The sequence below is a fragment of the Salminus brasiliensis genome, chromosome 13 (assembly GCF_030463535.1).
Source record: "Salminus brasiliensis chromosome 13, fSalBra1.hap2, whole genome shotgun sequence".
NCBI lineage: Eukaryota > Metazoa > Chordata > Actinopteri > Characiformes > Bryconidae > Salminus > Salminus brasiliensis.
Window position 1 is genome coordinate 12790987 of NC_132890.1, and position 19369 is coordinate 12810355.

The 19369-nt window shown below is 41.9% G+C and overlaps 6 non-coding genes across 6 annotated transcripts; 1 reads left to right on the plus strand and 5 right to left on the minus strand.

Annotated features, from left to right (window-relative positions):
• Nucleotides 1-141: 141 nt before the first annotated feature.
• Nucleotides 142-260, minus strand: LOC140575883 (5S ribosomal RNA). Its single transcript, XR_011981138.1, has one exon. It is a non-coding gene; the product is annotated as a 5S ribosomal RNA (ribosomal RNA).
• Nucleotides 261-4382: 4122 nt separating this feature from the next.
• Nucleotides 4383-4501, minus strand: LOC140576173 (5S ribosomal RNA). Its single transcript, XR_011981401.1, has one exon. It is a non-coding gene; the product is annotated as a 5S ribosomal RNA (ribosomal RNA).
• Nucleotides 4502-8621: 4120 nt separating this feature from the next.
• On the minus strand, nt 8622-8740 carry LOC140575963 (5S ribosomal RNA). Its single transcript, XR_011981213.1, has one exon. It is a non-coding gene; the product is annotated as a 5S ribosomal RNA (ribosomal RNA).
• Nucleotides 8741-12858: 4118 nt separating this feature from the next.
• LOC140575895 (5S ribosomal RNA) lies at nt 12859-12977 on the minus strand. Its single transcript, XR_011981149.1, has one exon. It is a non-coding gene; the product is annotated as a 5S ribosomal RNA (ribosomal RNA).
• Nucleotides 12978-14923: 1946 nt separating this feature from the next.
• LOC140576429 (5S ribosomal RNA) lies at nt 14924-15042 on the minus strand. The gene has a single exon (XR_011981642.1). It is a non-coding gene; the product is annotated as a 5S ribosomal RNA (ribosomal RNA).
• A 2448-nt stretch (nt 15043-17490) lies between these two features.
• Nucleotides 17491-17681, plus strand: LOC140576027 (U2 spliceosomal RNA). The gene has a single exon (XR_011981265.1). It is a non-coding gene; the product is annotated as a U2 spliceosomal RNA (small nuclear RNA).
• The last annotated feature ends 1688 nt before the right edge of the window (nt 17682-19369 follow it).

The following is a 19369-nucleotide window of genomic DNA, read 5'->3' on the forward strand; positions in this document are numbered from 1 at the left end:
TGTATGAAATGTAATACAAGGAGGTATGGGTAAAAAAAAAAGTGTAATGTGTTGTATATTTGTGAAAGCATAAAGTAAGATGGAGTAAAAGGAAGAAGAGCAAGTGAAAGAATGTGCATGTGAGTGCTTGAGGATGAGAAAAGCTTACAGCACCTGGTATTCCCAGGCGGTCTCCCATCCAAGTACTAACCAGGCCCGACCCTGCTTAGCTTCCGAGATCAGACGAGATCGGGCGTGCTCAGGGTGGTATGGCCGTAAGCGAAAGCACTGCTTCCACTTAGCCTATTTATAAGCATGCAGCAAAATACGCCTGCCTCTTCCACACTACACACCCCCCCTCCCCCCTTTATTCGGTGAAAGTAGACTGTGTATCACCAGCTGCTCCGAATTGCTTCATGTGGTTGTTCGTGAGGTATCTCAAATACTGAAAGCTATACGAAAACGTTCAACTACGTTGAACATCTAACGCTGGATCCGTCTATTGTACTTTACAGCTGCAGTCTTAGGGTTATTAGCTAGCTATACAGTGGGGGAAAAAAGGATTTCGTCAGTCACCAGTTGTGCAAGTTCTCACACTTAAAAAGATAAGAGAGGCCTGTAATTCACATCATAGGTACACCTCAACTATGAGAGACAAAATGAGAAAAAAATTAAATCAGAAAATCACATTGTCTCATTTTTAAAGAATTTATTTGCAAATAATGGTGGGAAATAAGTATTTGATCAATAACAAAAGTTCATCTCAATACTTTGTTATATATCCTTTGTTGGCAATGGCAGAGGTCAAACGTTTTCTGTAAGTCTTCACAAGGTAGGCATACACCGTTGCTGGTATGTTGGCCCATTCCTCCATGCAGATCTCCTCTAGAGCAGTGATATTGTGGGGCTGTCGGTGGGCAACGTGGACTTTCAACTCCCTCCAAAGGTTTTCTATGGGGTTGAGATCTGGAGACTGGCTAGGCCTTGAAATGCTTCTTACGAAGCCACTCCTTTGTTGCCCTGGCAGTGTGCTTGGGATCATTATCATGCTGAAAGACCCAGCCACGTTTCATCTTCAATGCCCTTGCTGATGGAAGGAGGTTTGCACTCAAAATCTCACAACACATGGCCCCATTCATTCTTTCATGTACATGGACCAGTCGTCCTAGTCCCTTTGCAGAGAAACAGCCCCAAAGCATGATGTTGCCACCCCCATGCTTCACAGTTGGTAGGGTGTTCTTTGGATGCAACTCAGCATTCACGAGTTGTGTTTGTACCAAACACATTAGCAGTGGTCTTGTAGGTCTCCCATTTTCTGATTATTGCTCCCACAGTAGATTTCTTCACACCAAGCTGCTTGCCTATTGCAGATTCAGTCTTCCCAGCCTGGTGCAGGTCTACAATTTTGTTTCTGGTGTCCTTCGACAGCTCTTTGGTCTTCACCATAGTGGGGTTTGGAGTGTGACTGTTTGAGGTTGTGGGCAGTTGTCTTTTCTACTGTTAACGAGTTCAAACAGGTGCCATTAATACAGGTAATGAGTGGAGGACAGAGAAGCCTCTTAAAGAAGAAGTTACAGGCCTGTGACAGCCAGAAATCTTGCTTGTTTGTAGGTGACCAAATACTTATTTTCCACCATTATTTGCAAATAAATTCTTTAAAAATCAGACAATGTGATTTTCAGATTTTTTCCCTCATTTTGTCTCTCATAGTTGAGGTCTACCTATGATGTGAATTACAGGCCTCTCTCATTTTTTTTAAGTGGGAGAACTTGCACAATTAGTGACTGACTAAATACTGGTTGACTAAAGCAGGTCTGAACGGTATTCGGGATAGTTCAGTTTGTCACAGGTCTACACGTCTGCTTGTGCAGTCTGTTTCCCATTACAAAGCTAAAGGTATACAGACTGTCGTTGTAGCTTTGTATTCTTGCACAACGCATGGCTGTCCTGCTGTTAGCAGCTGCAGTCTGCTGCAGGCTAACTCAACGATGATGGCTGTAGTTGTGAACATATCGACATTCCTCCTAGTGTTTTTTCGTGTCCGCCCGTGTTCAGCAATAGTGACTTAAGTAAAACGAGCAGATAAAACACAGTTACATAAAACATGTCCTTTATAAAACCGGCGAGTTTCTTTAGTTAAAGCGCATCTTCAGATGGTTTCTTTTCAGTAGCTCATCTTGTAGTTTCCGGAAACTACAACTTCTGTGTAAGACTTTTTTTTTTTTTTAATCTCTGTGAAGTTAATTTAAATGAGAATGGTTAGTTATGTTTATGTGTGCCATATTTGTGGATTTTACGAATGTAAGCGTCGGTTTCATCGATTGCAATAATATTTATGTAAATGTCCGACGCATATGTGTAAGTAACTTTTAATGTAATTATTGGAAGATATTTATGTAGTGTATCTATTTCACCCTGAAAATGTCATACTCTCCGTCACTGCCTGTTTTCCCAATAGAGAACAAGCGAATTTGTTATAAGTAGAATGTGTATCATGGAGTTTATCCCAGCAAACACATAACCTCATAGAGGTCTGGAGGCCTCTTCAGTACATCAGGCACTTATCAGTTAGTTTCGGCTTCTCGCTGGGGAGAATAGGGAAAAGTGAAGACAACCGATGGATCATTTTCCACTCTTAATAAGTAAAGCTCAGTTATTTCTCCTGCTAACACATAGAACAGAAAAGCTTCAGTATAACGTCAGTGTTGTATCCATACAATATACTGAGGGTTAAATTAATTCATACTAGGTGTGATAAGTAACTTCATTTTCTTATTTTACATTTGATAGCATGAACATTTTACATATTTTATAGACTACACAAGTAACACAAATAAATGCAAATGCCACTTTTTGTGACAAATACAATTGACAATAATTAAGATGTATCTATTTCTATACAGACGTTTTTAAAAGATTATTTAATTTCGCATTTTATTTTATATTTCATAGTCCTTTTTTTAGTGTGGAAAAGAAGCTGTTCTTGTCCACATTCATTACAGTTTACATTTTTTTTACTCTTGATAAATGATTATTGAATATTGGGAGTAACAGGTGCTTTTTCATTCTGAAGCACAGGGAGCTTCCATTTACTGCTCTTTCAGGAGTAAACCGACACAGCAGCAAAGGCTCACACCGGCCGGCAGACTCGGTCTTGTCAACATAAAAGGCCTTACCCAACGTCGGAATATGGTGCTGTATTTACTTTGCCGCAGTTTAATAATTAAGCTTGTGTTCTCCTTCAACTGCAAAAAAAAAACAAAAACAAAAAAAAACCCCACATCAGTCAAATGCGGTTGTAAAACAGGTCAATTCTAAAATTCCAAATGTTTCTCAACAGTCTTGGCTTCTTTTATTTACACCCTTAAATTTGACATACTAAGCTACAACATGACTATGGGATAAATGCAGGGGCTACTTCCTACCAATATGGAAGCCGGGAAAACAAAACAAGAGGCTGGCACGCCGGGTGAAGCATCGCTCTCAGGTGAGTTGCGAGTTGCAGGGATGCCGATGAAGCAGGCTCGGGCTGAGTGGGCCGGCCAGCCATTTAACTAAGGGAAGTGTGTGTCGCCATGTCAAGTTCAAAGAGCTCTGTGAAGCTTCAGGGGGATAAAAGAACAACTGTTGTAGATGCACGCAGATCTGGGAGGAGAATTTTAAAAACCTCAATGCAACTGGAAATCAGCCATTCCACTTCCTAGAAAATAATTCACAAGTGGTGAAGGACTTTTGATTTGCTCCCCTCCCCGCCCCCGAAACGAGAACGGGAACCCATGAATGAAGGCCCACGACCTGAGGTTGTGTGTAACGGTGAAATAACATCACGACTGTGATGAAACGGTGCTGTTATTTCCCCGCAGCTTACTCCCTTTCGTGATGTGTTGCTTTAATATGACCTAATTATGATCTAAATTAGCAGGTGTTTTTTTTAAATAGCAAATATTGAGGTCGGCCCACCCAAGCGCTGTCATTATGATTGGTTGTAGTCTTGCTATGCGTTGACATGCTGTAACAGACTTTCCCCCATGTTGTCAGTTTCCTCAAACGTACACTGACCCCTACTGACAGGCTTGGGTTCCTTTTATCCACAGCATTCCCTCCACAGAGTTCTGGTTTGATATTTTTCAGTGTTTTGTAAGAATTTGGCTATAATTAAGCCAAACTACAAGTGATTGGTTTCCATCCCATGGCAGGCCATGCAGGTGGGCTTTAACGGCAATGTTCCGCTGAAAAGTTTCAACTCCTAAGACTCCACAGAGTGTATGAAATGTAATACAAGGAGGTATGGGTAAAAAAAAAAGTGTAATGTGTTGTATATTTGTGAAAGCATAAAGTAAGATGGAGTAAAAGGAAGAAGAGCAAGTGAAAGAATGTGCATGTGAGTGCTTGAGGATGAGAAAAGCTTACAGCACCTGGTATTCCCAGGCGGTCTCCCATCCAAGTACTAACCAGGCCCGACCCTGCTTAGCTTCCGAGATCAGACGAGATCGGGCGTACTCAGGGTGGTATGGCCGTAAGCGAAAGCACTGCTTCCACTTAGCCTATTTATAAGCATGCAGCAAAATACGCCTGCCTCTTCCACACTACACACCCCCCCTCCCCCCTTTATTCGGTGAAAGTAGACTGTGTATCACCAGCTGCTCCGAATTGCTTCATGTGGTTGTTCGTGAGGTATCTCAAATACTGAAAGCTATACGAAAACGTTCAACTACGTTGAACATCTAACGCTGGATCCGTCTATTGTACTTTACAGCTGCAGTCTTAGGGTTATTAGCTAGCTATACAGTGGGGGAAAAAAGGATTTCGTCAGTCACCAGTTGTGCAAGTTCTCACACTTAAAAAGATAAGAGAGGCCTGTAATTCACATCATAGGTACACCTCAACTATGAGAGACAAAATGAGAAAAAAATTAAATCAGAAAATCACATTGTCTCATTTTTAAAGAATTTATTTGCAAATAATGGTGGGAAATAAGTATTTGATCAATAACAAAAGTTCATCTCAATACTTTGTTATATATCCTTTGTTGGCAATGGCAGAGGTCAAACGTTTTCTGTAAGTCTTCACAAGGTAGGCATACACCGTTGCTGGTATGTTGGCCCATTCCTCCATGCAGATCTCCTCTAGAGCAGTTATATTGTGGGGCTGTCGGTGGGCAACGTGGACTTTCAATCCCTCCAAAGGTTTTCTATGGGGTTGAGATCTGGAGACTGGCTAGGCCTTGAAATGCTTCTTACGAAGCCACTCCTTTGTTGCCCTGGCAGTGTGCTTGGGATCATTATCATGCTGAAAGACCCAGCCACGTTTCATCTTCAATGCCCTTGCTGATGGAAGGAGGTTTGCACTCAAAATCTCACAACACATGGCCCCATTCATTCTTTCATGTACATGGACCAGTCGTCCTAGTCCCTTTGCAGAGAAACAGCCCCAAAGCATGATGTTGCCACCCCCATGCTTCACAGTTGGTAGGGTGTTCTTTGGATGCAACTCAGCATTCACGAGTTGTGTTTGTACCAAACACATTAGCAGTGGTCTTGTAGGTCTCCCATTTTCTGATTATTGCTCCCACAGTAGATTTCTTCACACCAAGCTGCTTGCCTATTGCAGATTCAGTCTTCCCAGCCTGGTGCAGGTCTACAATTTTGTTTCTGGTGTCCTTCGACAGCTCTTTGGTCTTCACCATAGTGGGGTTTGGAGTGTGACTGTTTGAGGTTGTGGGCAGTTGTCTTTTCTACTGTTAACGAGTTCAAACAGGTGCCATTAATACAGGTAATGAGTGGAGGACAGAGAAGCCTCTTAAAGAAGAAGTTACAGGCCTGTGACAGCCAGAAATCTTGCTTGTTTGTAGGTGACCAAATACTTATTTTCCACCATTATTTGCAAATAAATTCTTTAAAAATCAGACAATGTGATTTTCAGATTTTTTCCCTCATTTTGTCTCTCATAGTTGAGGTCTACCTATGATGTGAATTACAGGCCTCTCTCATTTTTTTTAAGTGGGAGAACTTGCACAATTAGTGACTGACTAAATACTGGTTGACTAAAGCAGGTCTGAATGGTATTCGGGATAGTTCAGTTTGTCACAGGTCTACACGTCTGCTTGTGCAGTCTGTTTCCCATTACAAAGCTAAAGGTATACAGACTGTCGTTGTAGCTTTGTATTCTTGCACAACGCATGGCTGTCCTGCTGTTAGCAGCTGCAGTCTGCTGCAGGCTAACTCAACGATGATGGCTGTAGTTGTGAACATATCGACATTCCTCCTAGTGTTTTTTCGTGTCCGCCCGTGTTCAGCAATAGTGACTTAAGTAAAACGAGCAGATAAAACACAGTTACATAAAACATGTCCTTTATAAAACCGGCGAGTTTCTTTAGTTAAAGCGCATCTTCAGATGGTTTCTTTTCAGTAGCTCATCTTGTAGTTTCCGGAAACTACAACTTCTGTGTAAGACTTTTTTTTTTTTTAATCTCTGTGAAGTTAATTTAAATGAGAATGGTTAGTTATGTTTATGTGTGCCATATTTGTGGATTTTACGAATGTAAGCGTCGGTTTCATCGATTGCAATAATATTTATGTAAATGTCCGACGCATATGTGTAAGTAACTTTTAATGTAATTATTGGAAGATATTTATGTAGTGTATCTATTTCACCCTGAAAATGTCATACTCTCCGTCACTGCCTGTTTTCCCAAAAGAGACTAAGCGAATTTGTTATGAGTAGAATGTGTATCATGGAGTTTATCCCAGCAAACATATAACCTCATAGAGGTCTGGAGGCCTCTTCAGTACATCAGGCACTTATCAGTTAGTTTCGGCTTCTCGCTGGGGAGAATAGGGAAAAGTGAAGACAACCGATGGATCATTTTCCACTCTTAATAAGTAAAGCTCAGTTATTTCTCCTGCTAACACATAGAACAGAAAAGCTTCAGTATAACGTCAGTGTTGTATCCATACAATATACTGAGGGTTAAATTAATTCATACTAGGTGTGATAAGTAACTTCATTTTCTTATTTTACATTTGATAGCATGAACATTTTACATATTTTATAGACTACACAAGTAACACAAATAAATGCAAATGCCACTTTTTGTGACAAATACAATTGACAATAATTAAGATGTATCTATTTCTATACAGACGTTTTTAAAAGATTATTTAATTTCGCATTTTATTTGATATTTCATAGTCCTTTTTTTAGTGTGGAAAAGAAGCTGTTCTTGTCCACATTCATTACAGTTTACATTTTTTTTACTCTTGATAAATGATTATTGAATATTGGGAGTAACAGGTGCTTTTTCATTCTGAAGCACAGGGAGCTTCCATTTACTGCTCTTTCAGGAGTAAACCGACACAGCAGCAAAGGCTCACACCGGCCGGCAGACTCGGTCTTGTCAACATAAAAGGCCTTACCCAACGTCGGAATATGGTGCTGTATTTACTTTGCCGCAGTTTAATAATTAAGCTTGTGTTCTCCTTCAACTGCAAAAAAAAAACAAAAACAAAAAAAAACCCCACATCAGTCAAATGCGGTTGTAAAACAGGTCAATTCTAAAATTCCAAATGTTTCTCAACAGTCTTGGCTTCTTTTATTTACACCCTTAAATTTGACATACTAAGCTACAACATGACTATGGGATAAATGCAGGGGCTACTTCCTACCAATATGGAAGCCGGGAAAACAAAACAAGAGGCTGGCACGCCGGGTGAAGCATCGCTCTCAGGTGAGTTGCGAGTTGCAGGGATGCCGATGAAGCAGGCTCGGGCTGAGTGGGCCGGCCAGCCATTTAACTAAGGGAAGTGTGTGTCGCCATGTCAAGTTCAAAGAGCTCTGTGAAGCTTCAGGGGGATAAAAGAACAACTGTTGTAGATGCACGCAGATCTGGGAGGAGAATTTTAAAAACCTCAATGCAACTGGAAATCAGCCATTCCACTTCCTAGAAAATAATTCACAAGTGGTGAAGGACTTTTGATTTGCTCCCCTCCCCGCCCCCGAAACGAGAACGGGAACCCATGAATGAAGGCCCACGACCTGAGGTTGTGTGTAACGGTGAAATAACATCACGACTGTGATGAAACGGTGCTGTTATTTCCCCGCAGCTTACTCCCTTTCGTGATGTGTTGCTTTAATATGACCTAATTATGATCTAAATTAGCAGGTGTTTTTTTTAAATAGCAAATATTGAGGTCGGCCCACCCAAGCGCTGTCATTATGATTGGTTGTAGTCTTGCTATGCGTTGACATGCTGTAACAGACTTTCCCCCATGTTGTCAGTTTCCTCAAACGTACACTGACCCCTACTGACAGGCTTGGGTTCCTTTTATCCACAGCATTCCCTCCACAGAGTTCTGGTTTGATATTTTTCAGTGTTTTGTAAGAATTTGGCTATAATTAAGCCAAACTACAAGTGATTGGTTTCCATCCCATGGCAGGCCATGCAGGTGGGCTTTAACGGCAATTTTCCGCTGAAAAGTTTCAACTCCTAAGACTCCACAGAGTGTATGAAATGTAATACAAGGAGATATGTGTAAAAAAAAAAGTGTAATGTGTTGTATATTTGTGAAAGCATAAAGTAAGATGGAGTAAAAGGAAGAAGAGCAAGTGAAAGAATGTGCATGTGAGTGCTTGAGGATGAGAAAAGCTTACAGCATCTGGTATTCCCAGGCGGTCTCCCATCCAAGTACTAACCAAGCCCGACCCAGCTTAGCTTCCGAGATCAGACGAGATCGGGCGTGCTCAGGGTGGTATGGCCGTAAACGAAAGCACTGCTTCCAGTTAGCCTATTTATAAGCATGCAGCAAAATACGCCTGCCTCTTCCACACTACACACCCCCCCTCCCCCCTTTATTCGGTGAAAGTAGACTGTGTATCACCAGCTGCTCCGAATTGCTTCATGTGGTTGTTCGTGAGGTATCTCAAATACTGAAAGCTATACGAAAACGTTCAACTACGTTGAACATCTAACGCTGGATCCGTCTATTGTACTTTACAGCTGCAGTCTTAGGGTTATTAGCTAGCTATACAGTGGGGGAAAAAAGGATTTCGTCAGTCACCAGTTGTGCAAGTTCTCACACTTAAAAAGATAAGAGAGGCCTGTAATTCACATCATAGGTACACCTCAACTATGAGAGACAAAATGAGAAAAAAATAAAATCAGAAAATCACATTGTCTCATTTTTAAAGAATTTATTTGCAAATAATGGTGGGAAATAAGTATTTGATCAATAACAAAAGTTCATCTCAATACTTTGTTATATATCCTTTGTTGGCAATGGCAGAGGTCAAACGTTTTCTGTAAGTCTTCACAAGGTAGGCATACACCGTTGCTGGTATGTTGGCCCATTCCTCCATGCAGATCTCCTCTAGAGCAGTGATATTGTGGGGCTGTCGGTGGGCAACGCGGACTTTCAACTCCCTCCAAAGGTTTTCTATGGGGTTGAGATCTGGAGACTGGCTAGGCCTTGAAATGCTTCTTACGAAGCCACTCCTTTGTTGCCCTGGCAGTGTGCTTGGGATCATTATCATGCTGAAAGACCCAGCCACGTTTCATCTTCAATGCCCTTGCTGATGGAAGGAGGTTTGCACTCAAAATCTCACAACACATGGCCCCATTCATTCTTTCATGTACATGGACCAGTCGTCCTAGTCCCTTTGCAGAGAAACAGCCCCAAAGCATGATGTTGCCACCCCCATGCTTCACAGTTGGTAGGGTGTTCTTTGGATGCAACTCAGCATTCACGAGTTGTGTTTGTACCAAACACATTAGCAGTGGTCTTGTAGGTCTCCCATTTTCTGATTATTGCTCCCACAGTAGATTTCTTCACACCAAGCTGCTTGCCTATTGCAGATTCAGTCTTCCCAGCCTGGTGCAGGTCTACAATTTTGTTTCTGGTGTCCTTCGACAGCTCTTTGGTCTTCACCATAGTGGGGTTTGGAGTGTGACTGTTTGAGGTTGTGGGCAGTTGTCTTTTCTACTGTTAACGAGTTCAAACAGGTGCCATTAATACAGGTAATGAGTGGAGGACAGAGAAGCCTCTTAAAGAAGTTACAGGCCTGTGACAGCCAGAAATCTTGCTTGTTTGTAGGTGACCAAATACTTATTTTCCACCATTATTTGCAAATAAATTCTTTAAAAATCAGACAATGTGATTTTCAGATTTTTTCCCTCATTTTGTCTCTCATAGTTGAGGTCTACCTATGATGTGAATTACAGGCCTCTCTCATTTTTTTAAGTGGGAGAACTTGCACAATTAGTGACTGACTAAATACTGGTTGACTAAAGCAGGTCTGAACGGTATTCGGGATAGTTCAGTTTGTCACAGGTCTACACGTCTGCTTGTGTAGTCTGTTTCCCATTACAAAGCTAAAGGTACACAGACTGTCGTTGTAGCTTTGTATTCTTGCACAACGCATGGCTGTCCTGCTGTTAGCAGCTGCAGTCTGCTGCAGGCTAACTCAACGATGATGGCTGTAGTTGTGAACATATCGACATTCCTCCTAGTGTTTTTTCGTGTCCGCCCGTGTTCAGCAATAGTGACATAAGTAAAACGAGCAGATAAAACTCAGTTACATAAAACATGTCCTTTATAAAACCGGCGAGTTTCTTTAGTTAAAGCGCATCTTCAGATGGTTTCAGTAGCTCATCTTGGAGTTTCCAGAAACTACAACTTCTGTGTAAGACTTTTTTTTTTTTTTAATCTCTGTGAAGTTAATTTAAATGAGAATGGTTAGTTATGTTTATGTGTGCCATATTTGTGGATTTTACGAATTTAAGCGTCGGTTTCATCGATTGCAATAATATTTATGTAAATGTCCGACGCATATGTGTAAGTAACTTTTAATGTAATTATTGGAAGATATTTATGTAGTGTATCTATTTCACCCTGAAAATGTCATACTCTCCGTCACTGCCTGTTTTCCCAAAAGAGACTAAGCGAATTTGTTATGAGTAGAATGTGTATCATGGAGTTTATCCCAGCAAACATATAACCTCATAGAGGTCTGGAGGCCTCTTCAGTACATCAGGCACTTATCAGTTAGTTTCGGCTTCTCGCTGGGGAGAATAGGGAAAAGTGAAGACAACCGATGGATCATTTTCCACTCTTAATAAGTAAAGCTCAGTTATTTTTCCTGCTAACACATAGAACAGAAAAGCTTCAGTATAACGTCAGTGTTGTATCCATACAATATACTGAGGGTTAAATTAATTCATACTAGGTGTGATAAGTAACTTCATTTTCTTATTTTACATTTGATAGCATGAACATTTTACATATTTTATAGACTACACAAGTAACACAAATAAATGCAAATGCCACTTTTTGTGACAAATACAATTGACAATAATTAAGATGTATCTATTTCTATACAGACGTTTTTAAAAGATTATTTAATTTCGCATTTTATTTTATATTTCAGTCCTTTTTTTAGTGTGGAAAAGAAGCTGTTCTTGTCCACATTCATTACAGTTTACATTTTTTTTACTCTTGATAAATGATTATTGAATATTGGGAGTAACAGGTGCTTTTTCATTCTGAAGCACAGGGAGCTTCCATTTACTGCTCTTTCAGGAGTAAACCGACACAGCAGCAAAGGCTCACACCGGCCGGCAGACTCGGTCTTGTCAACATAAAAGGCCTTACCCAACGTCGGAATATGGTGCTGTATTTACTTTGCCGCAGTTTAATAATTAAGCTTGTGTTCTCCTTCAACTGCAAAAAAAAAAAACAAAAACAAAAAAAAAACCCCACATCATTCAAATGCGGTTGTAAAACAGGTCAATTCTAAAATTCCAAATGTTTCTCAACAGTCTTGGCTTCTTTTATTTACACCCTTAAATTTGACATACTAAGCTACAACATGACTATGGGATAAATGCAGGGGCTACTTCCTACCAATATGGAAGCCGGGAAAACAAAACAAGAGGCTGGCACGCCGGGTGAAGCATCGCTCTCAGGTGAGTTGCGAGTTGCAGGGATGCCGATGAAGCAGGCTCGGGCTGAGTGGGCCGGCCAGCCATTTAACTAAGGGAAGTGTGTGTCGCCATGTCAAGTTCAAAGAGCTCTGTGATGCTTTAGGGGGATAAAAGAACAACTGTTGTAGATGCACGCAGATCTGGGAGGAGAATTTTAAAAACCTCAATGCAACTGGAAATCAGCCATTCCACTTCCTAGAAAATAATTCACAAGTGGTGAAGGACTTTTGATTTGCTCCCCTCCCCGCCCCCGAAACCAGAACGAGAACCCATGAATGAAGGCCCACGACTTGAGGTTGTGTGTAACAGTGAAATAACATAACGACTGTGATGAAACGGTGCTGTTATTTCCCCACAGCTCACTCCCTTTCGTAATATGTTGCTTTAATATGACCTAATTAAGTGATCTAAATTAGCAGGTGTTTTTTTTTTTAAATAGCAAATATTGGGGTCGGCCCACCCAAGCGCTGTCATTATGATTGGTTGTAGTCTTGCTATATGTTGACATCCTGTAACAGACTTTCCCCCATGTTGTCAGTTTCCTCAAACGTACACTGACCCCTACTGACAGGCTTGGGTTCCTTTTATCCACAGCATTCCCTCCACAGAGTTCTGGTTTGATATTTTTCAGTGTTTTGTAAAATTTGGTTATAATTAAGCCAAACTACAAGTGATTGGTTTCCATCCCATGGCAGGCCATGCAGGTGGGCTTTAACGGCAATTTTCCGCTGAAAAGTTTCAACTCCTAAGACTCCACAGAGTGTATGAAATGTAATACAAGGAGGTATGTGTAAAAAAAAAAGTGTAATGTGTTGTATATTTGTGAAAGCGTAAAGTAAGATGGAGTAAAAGGAAGAAGAGCAAGTGAAAGAATGTGCATGTGAGTGCTTGAGGATGAGAAAAGCTTACAGCACCTGGTATTCCCAGGCGGTCTCCCATCCAAGTACTAACCAGGCCCGACCCTGCTTAGCTTCCGAGATCAGACGAGATCGGGCGTGCTCAGGGTGGTATGGCCGTAAGCGAAAGCACTGCTTCCACTTAGCCTATTTATAAGCATGCAGCAAAATACGCCTGCCTCTTCCACACTACAAGGGACACGCTCACTCGCTCACCCCCTCCCCTTTCTTACTTCCAAAGCAATCCCACCAAGCTCATTCACACCAATCACACTTTTCATTGCTCTCTCTCATGTCCTCCTTCTCTTTTTGCAAAAACAAATAAACTTGCTCTTTTGCCCGACACTTTAACTTTCAGCAACAACTTACTCCGCCATTACAAAAAATACTTTGCATCTAAACACCACCAGGTCCATCTCTCTCATCTCACAAAACACAAAAACACAAACAACCTGTTCTACAGTGAATCACACATTTTTTTCAGTCTCATTCACAAACAAAAACAACAACTTGTCAGGGAGCTGACATTTACTGCTCTTTCAGGAATAAACCGACTCTGCTTTTACAGCAGCAGCAAAGGCTCACACCGGCCGGCAGACTCGGTCTTGTCAACATAAAAGTCCTTACCCAACGTCATTTCCGGGAGGAAATAAATAAAATAAAAAACGCTAAATGGAGAAATTGTACATCTCATTTGGAGCTGATGTGGACAAGATTTGTGTTCCTGGTCACAAGAAAAGCTGCTCCATCGCATTATGAAAAGTATTATCAGGCTTTTAATCTCGACGTTCCTCGCCATCTTTTCAATAAACTCATTTATTTTTAGGAGTGAACCCTGTTGAAATATTTATGAATAGTGAAAGAAAAATTCATTTCAAAGAGGCCCCGGAATATGGTGCTGTATTTACTTAGCCGCAGTTTAATAATTAAGCTTGTGTTCTCCTTCAACTGCAAAAAAAAAACAAAAACAAAAAAAAAAACCCACATCAGTCAAATGCGGTTGTAAAACGGGTCAATTCTAAAATTCCAAATGTTTCTCAACAGTCTTGGCTTCTTTTATTTACACCCTTAAATTTGACATACTAAGCTACAACATGACTATGGGATAAATGCAGGGGCTACTTCCTACCAATATGGAAGCCGGGAAAACAAAACAAGAGGCTGGCACGCCGGGTGAAGCATCGCTCTCAGGTGAGTTGCGAGTTGCAGGGATGCCGATGAAGCAGGCTCGGGCTGAGTGGGCCGGCCAGCCATTTAACTAAGGGAAGTGTGTGTCGCCATGTCAAGTTCAAAGAGCTCTGTGAAGCTTCAGGAGGATAAAAGAACAACTGTTGTAGATGCACGCAGATCTGGGAGGAGAATTTTAAAAACCTCAATGCAACTGGAAATCAGCCATTCCACTTCCTAGAAAATAATTCACAAGTGGTGAAGGACTTTTGATTTGCTCCCCTCCCCGCCCCCGAAACGAGAACGAGAACCCATGAATGAAGGCCCACGACCTGAGGTTGTGTGTAACGGTGAAATAACATCACTCCCTTCCGTGATGTGTTGCTTTAATATGACCTAATTAAGTGATCTAAATTAGCAGGTGTTTTTTTTAAATAGCAAATATTAAGGTCGGCCCACCCAAGCGCTGTCATTATGATTGGTTGTAGTCTTGCTATGCGTTGACATGCTGTAACAGACTTTCCCCCATGTTGTCAGTGTCCTCTAACGTACACTGACCCCTACTGACAGTCTTGGGTTCCTTTTATCCACAGCATTTCCTCTACAGAGTTCTGGTTTGATATTTTTCAGTGTTTTGTAAGAATTTGGCTATAATTAAGCCAAACTACAAGTGATTGGTTTCCATCCCATGGCAGGCCATGCAGGTGGGCTTTAACGGCAATTTTCCGCTGAAAAGTTTCAACTCCTAAGACTCCACAGAGTGTATGAAATGTAATACAAGGAGGTATGTGTAAAAAATAAAAAGTGTAATGTGTTGTATATTTGTGAAAGCGTAAAGTAAGATGGAGTAAAAGGAAGAAGAGCAAGTGAAAGAATGTGCATGTGAGTGCTTGAGGATGAGAAAAGCTTACAGCACCTGGTATTCCCAGGCGGTCTCCCATCCAAGTACTAACCAGGCCCGACCCTGCTTAGCTTCCGAGATCAGACGAGATCGGGCGTGCTCAGGGTGGTATGGCCATAAGCAAAAGCACTGCTTCCAGTTAGCCTATTTATAAGCATGCAGCAAAATACGCCTGCCTCTTCCACACTACACACCCCCCCTCCCCCCTTTATTCGGTGAAAGATAGACTGTGTATCACCAGCGCCTCCGAATTGCTTCATGTGGTTGTTCGTGAGGTATCTCAAATACTGAAAGCTATACGAAAACGTTCAACTACGTTGAACATCTAACGCTGGATCCGTCTATTGTACTTTACAGCTGCAGTCTTAGGGTTATTAGCTAGCTATACAGTGGGGGGGGGGGGAGGATTTAGTCAGTCACCAATTGTACAAGTTCTCACACTTAAAAAGATAAGAGAGGCCTGTAATTCACATCATAGGTACACCTCAACTATGAGAGACAAAATGAGAAAAAAATAAAATCAGAAAATCACATTGTCTCATTTTTAAAGAATTTATTTGCAAATAATGGTGGGAAATAAGTATTTGATCAATAACAAAAGTTCATCTCAATACTTTGTTATATATCCTTTGTTGGCAATGGCAGAGGTCAAACGTTTTCTGTAAGTCTTCACAAGGTAGGCATACACCGTTGCTGGTATGTTGGCCCATTCCTCCATGCAGATCTCCTCTAGAGCAGTGATATTGTGGGGCTGTCGGTGGGCAACGCGGACTTTCAACTCCCTCCAAAGGTTTTCTATGGGGTTGAGATCTGGAGACTGGCTAGGCCTTGAAATGCTTCTTACGAAGCCACTCCTTTGTTGCCCTGGCAGTGTGCTTGGGATCATTATCATGCTGAAAGACCCAGCCACGTTTCATCTTCAATGCCCTTGCTGATGGAAGGAGGTTTGCACTCAAAATCTCACAACACATGGCCCCATTCATTCTTTCATGTACATGGACCAGTCGTCCTAGTCCCTTTGCAGAGAAACAGCCCCAAAGCATGATGTTGCCACCCCCATGCTTCACAGTTGGTAGGGTGTTCTTTGGATGCAACTCAGCATTCACGAGTTGTGTTTGTACCAAACACATTAGCAGTGGTCTTGTAGGTCTCCCATTTTCTGATTATTGCTCCCACAGTAGATTTCTTCACACCAAGCTGCTTGCCTATTGCAGATTCAGTCTTCCCAGCCTGGTGCAGGTCTACAATTTTGTTTCTGGTGTCCTTCGACAGCTCTTTGGTCTTCACCATAGTGGGGTTTGGAGTGTGACTGTTTGAGGTTGTGGGCAGTTGTCTTTTCTACTGTTAACGAGTTCAAACAGATGCCATTAATACAGGTAATGAGTGGAGGACAGAGAAGCCTCTTAAAGAAGAAGTTACAGGCCTGTGACAGCCAGAAATCTTGCTTGTTTGTAGGTGACCAAATACTTATTTTCCACCATTATTTGCAAATAAATTCTTTAAAAATCAGACAATGTGATTTTCAGATTTTTTCCCTCATTTTGTCTCTCATAGTTGAGGTCTACCTATGATGTGAATTACAGGCCTCTCTCATTTTTTTTAAGTGGGAGAACTTGCACAATTAGTGACTGACTAAATCAAGTCAAGTCAAGTCAAGTCAAGTGGGTTTATTGTCATTTCAACTACATACAGAGTACACAGTGAAACAAAACAACGTTCCTCCAGGACCATGGTGCAACATAGACAGTGCATACAAGACACAAGTGCAACACAAACAAACAAGTGCGGATAGACAACACAACACAGTACAGACAGAGGATAATAAATAATGACGGTAGTGTGCAAGTTGTGCAATGTGCAAAAAATAGAGTCCAGTGAGGTAGTAAAGTTATTAGTGCAAATGCTTGTGCAAAAAATGCTTCCCATGTTATCTGGGGTAAATGGTTGGAAAGAGAGAGAGAGGGAGAGTGTACATGTACCAGAAAGATATCAGTTCAGAAGTTGAGTTGTGTTGAGGAGTCTGATGGCTTGGGGGAAGAAGCTGTTGCAGAGTCTGGTCGTGTTGGACCGGATGCTGCGGTACCTTCTTCCTGATGGCAGGAGGGAGAACAGTCTGTGTGAAGGGTGGGTGGAGTCATCCACAATGCTGGTTGCTTTGCGGATGCAGCGGGTGGTGTAAATGTCCATGACGGAGGGGAGAGAGACTCCGATGATTTTCTCAGCTGTCACACCAAGCCTATTGCAGATTCAGTCTTCCTAGCCTGGTGCAGGTCTACAATTTTGTTTCTGGTGTCCTTCGACAGCTCTTTGGTCTTCACCATAGTGGGGCAAAAATGATATCCTCGTATTTGATTGGCCGTTGTGCAGAAATATTTACATATTCTGTTTTTATGTCCGTTATCTGTTAATACCACTGTTTTCTCAGAGTTGTGAGTGATATTTAACCCTTGATTCCCCGACTTACTTTTTCATTATCGCCAGGAATTTAGTTGAAGCGGATTTAAACATTTCACCATAACAGTGAAACTTACTGTCTAGAATGACTTCCCTGTTTCTCTTAGCGGTCCGGTATCGCTTCTCGGCCTTTTGGCTAAGATCAAGTGTAGTATCTGTTCTTATCAGTTTAATATCTGATATGTCCCCTACCCGGGGACCATATATTAAATTGATTTTTGGAACAGGGAGATGGAATAGGGGCTTGCTCCGTCCACTCCACGCATCGACCCGGTATTGCAGTACCTCCGGGAACGGTGCACCCCCTTTTAATCGGTGAAAAATAGACTGTGTCTCATCAGCGGCTCCGAATTGCTTCTTGTGGTTGTTCGTGAGGTATATCAAATACTGAAAGGTATACGAAAACGTTAAACAACGTGTAACATCTAACGCTGGATCCGTCTACTGTACTTTACAGCTGCAGTCTTAGGGTTATTAGCTACCTGTATGTATGAACTGAAGCTCTGAAGTAGGGCTTTGGAGAACTACATCGTGTATATATGGTTGACTAAAGCAGGTCTGAAGGGTATTCGGGATAGTTCAGTTCGTCACAGGTCTACACGTCTGCTTGTGTAGTCTGTTTCCCATTACAAAGCTAAAGGTATACAGACTGTCGTTGTAGCTTTGTATTCTTGCACAACGCATGACTGTCCTGCTGTTAGCAGCTGCAGCTGTAGTGAACATATCGACATTCCTCTGTGTTTTTCGTGTCCGCCCGTGTTCAGCAATAGTGACATAAGTAAAACGAGCAGATAAAACTCAGTTACATAAAACATGTCCTTTATAAAACCGGCGAGTTTCTTTAGTTAAAGCGCATCTTCAGATGGTTTCTTTTCAGTAGCTCATCTTGGAGTTTCCGGAAACTACAACTTCTGTGTAAGACTTTTTTTTTTTAATCTCTGTGAAGTTAATTTAAATGAGAATGGTTAGTTATGTTTGTGTGTGCCATATTTGTGTATTTTACAAATTTAAGCATCGGTTTCATTGATTGCAATAATATTTAGCTATGTAAACGCAGTGAACGATGGAAGAATTCAATGGCTGCTTTTAAATGTTTCTAAAGTGTTGAGCCTTGAGCTTTGTTTTATTTAGTGGTGCAGCAGTGTATTGTATTATGGTTGGATGCATTTTTTCATTCACACATTCCAGCACCCAGCCCCCCTGCTCCAACCTGTCCTTGACAACAACTCAGGTGACATATGAGCTGAGGAAGATCAAGGCAAACAAAGCTACAGGTCCTGATCGAATCAGTGCCAGGCACCTCAAGTCCTTCGCACATCAGCAGGGTAGTTGAGCATATGTTCAACATGAGCCTGAAATTGGGAAGAGTACCACAGATGTGGAAAACATCTTGTGTGGTACCTGTGCCCAAAACACAGCACCCGAAGGACCTAAACAGCTACAGGCCGGTGGCACTGACATCCGATGAAGTCACTGGAGAGGCTGGTCATCAACCACATCCGCCCTTTGGTGAGCCCATCCATGGACCCTCTTCAGCTTGCCTACCAACCTGGCGTCGGGGTGGATGATGCTTCTACACAGAACTCTTTCTCACCTGGAGAAGCCCGGCAGCACTGTGAGGATCACCTTCTTTGATTTCTCCAGTGCATTTAACACCATACAGCCAGGCCTCCTAAAGGACAAGCTGAGACATTGTGGAGTGGACAGTCACCTGTCGAACTGGATACTGGACTACCTCACCAACCGACCACAGTATGTAAGGGGACGGGCCTGTATCTCTGATATGGTGGTCAGCAGCACAGGTTCCCCTCAAGGAACGGTCTTGGCACCGTTCCTCTTCACCCTGTACACTGCTGACTTCATGTACAGCTCACCGACCTGTCACCTCCAGAAATTCTCTGATGACTCAGCGCTCGTCTGCCTCATAACCAATGTGGAGGACAGCGAGTACAGAGAACTGATCCAGGACTTTGTGGACTGGTGTCCGCTGAACCA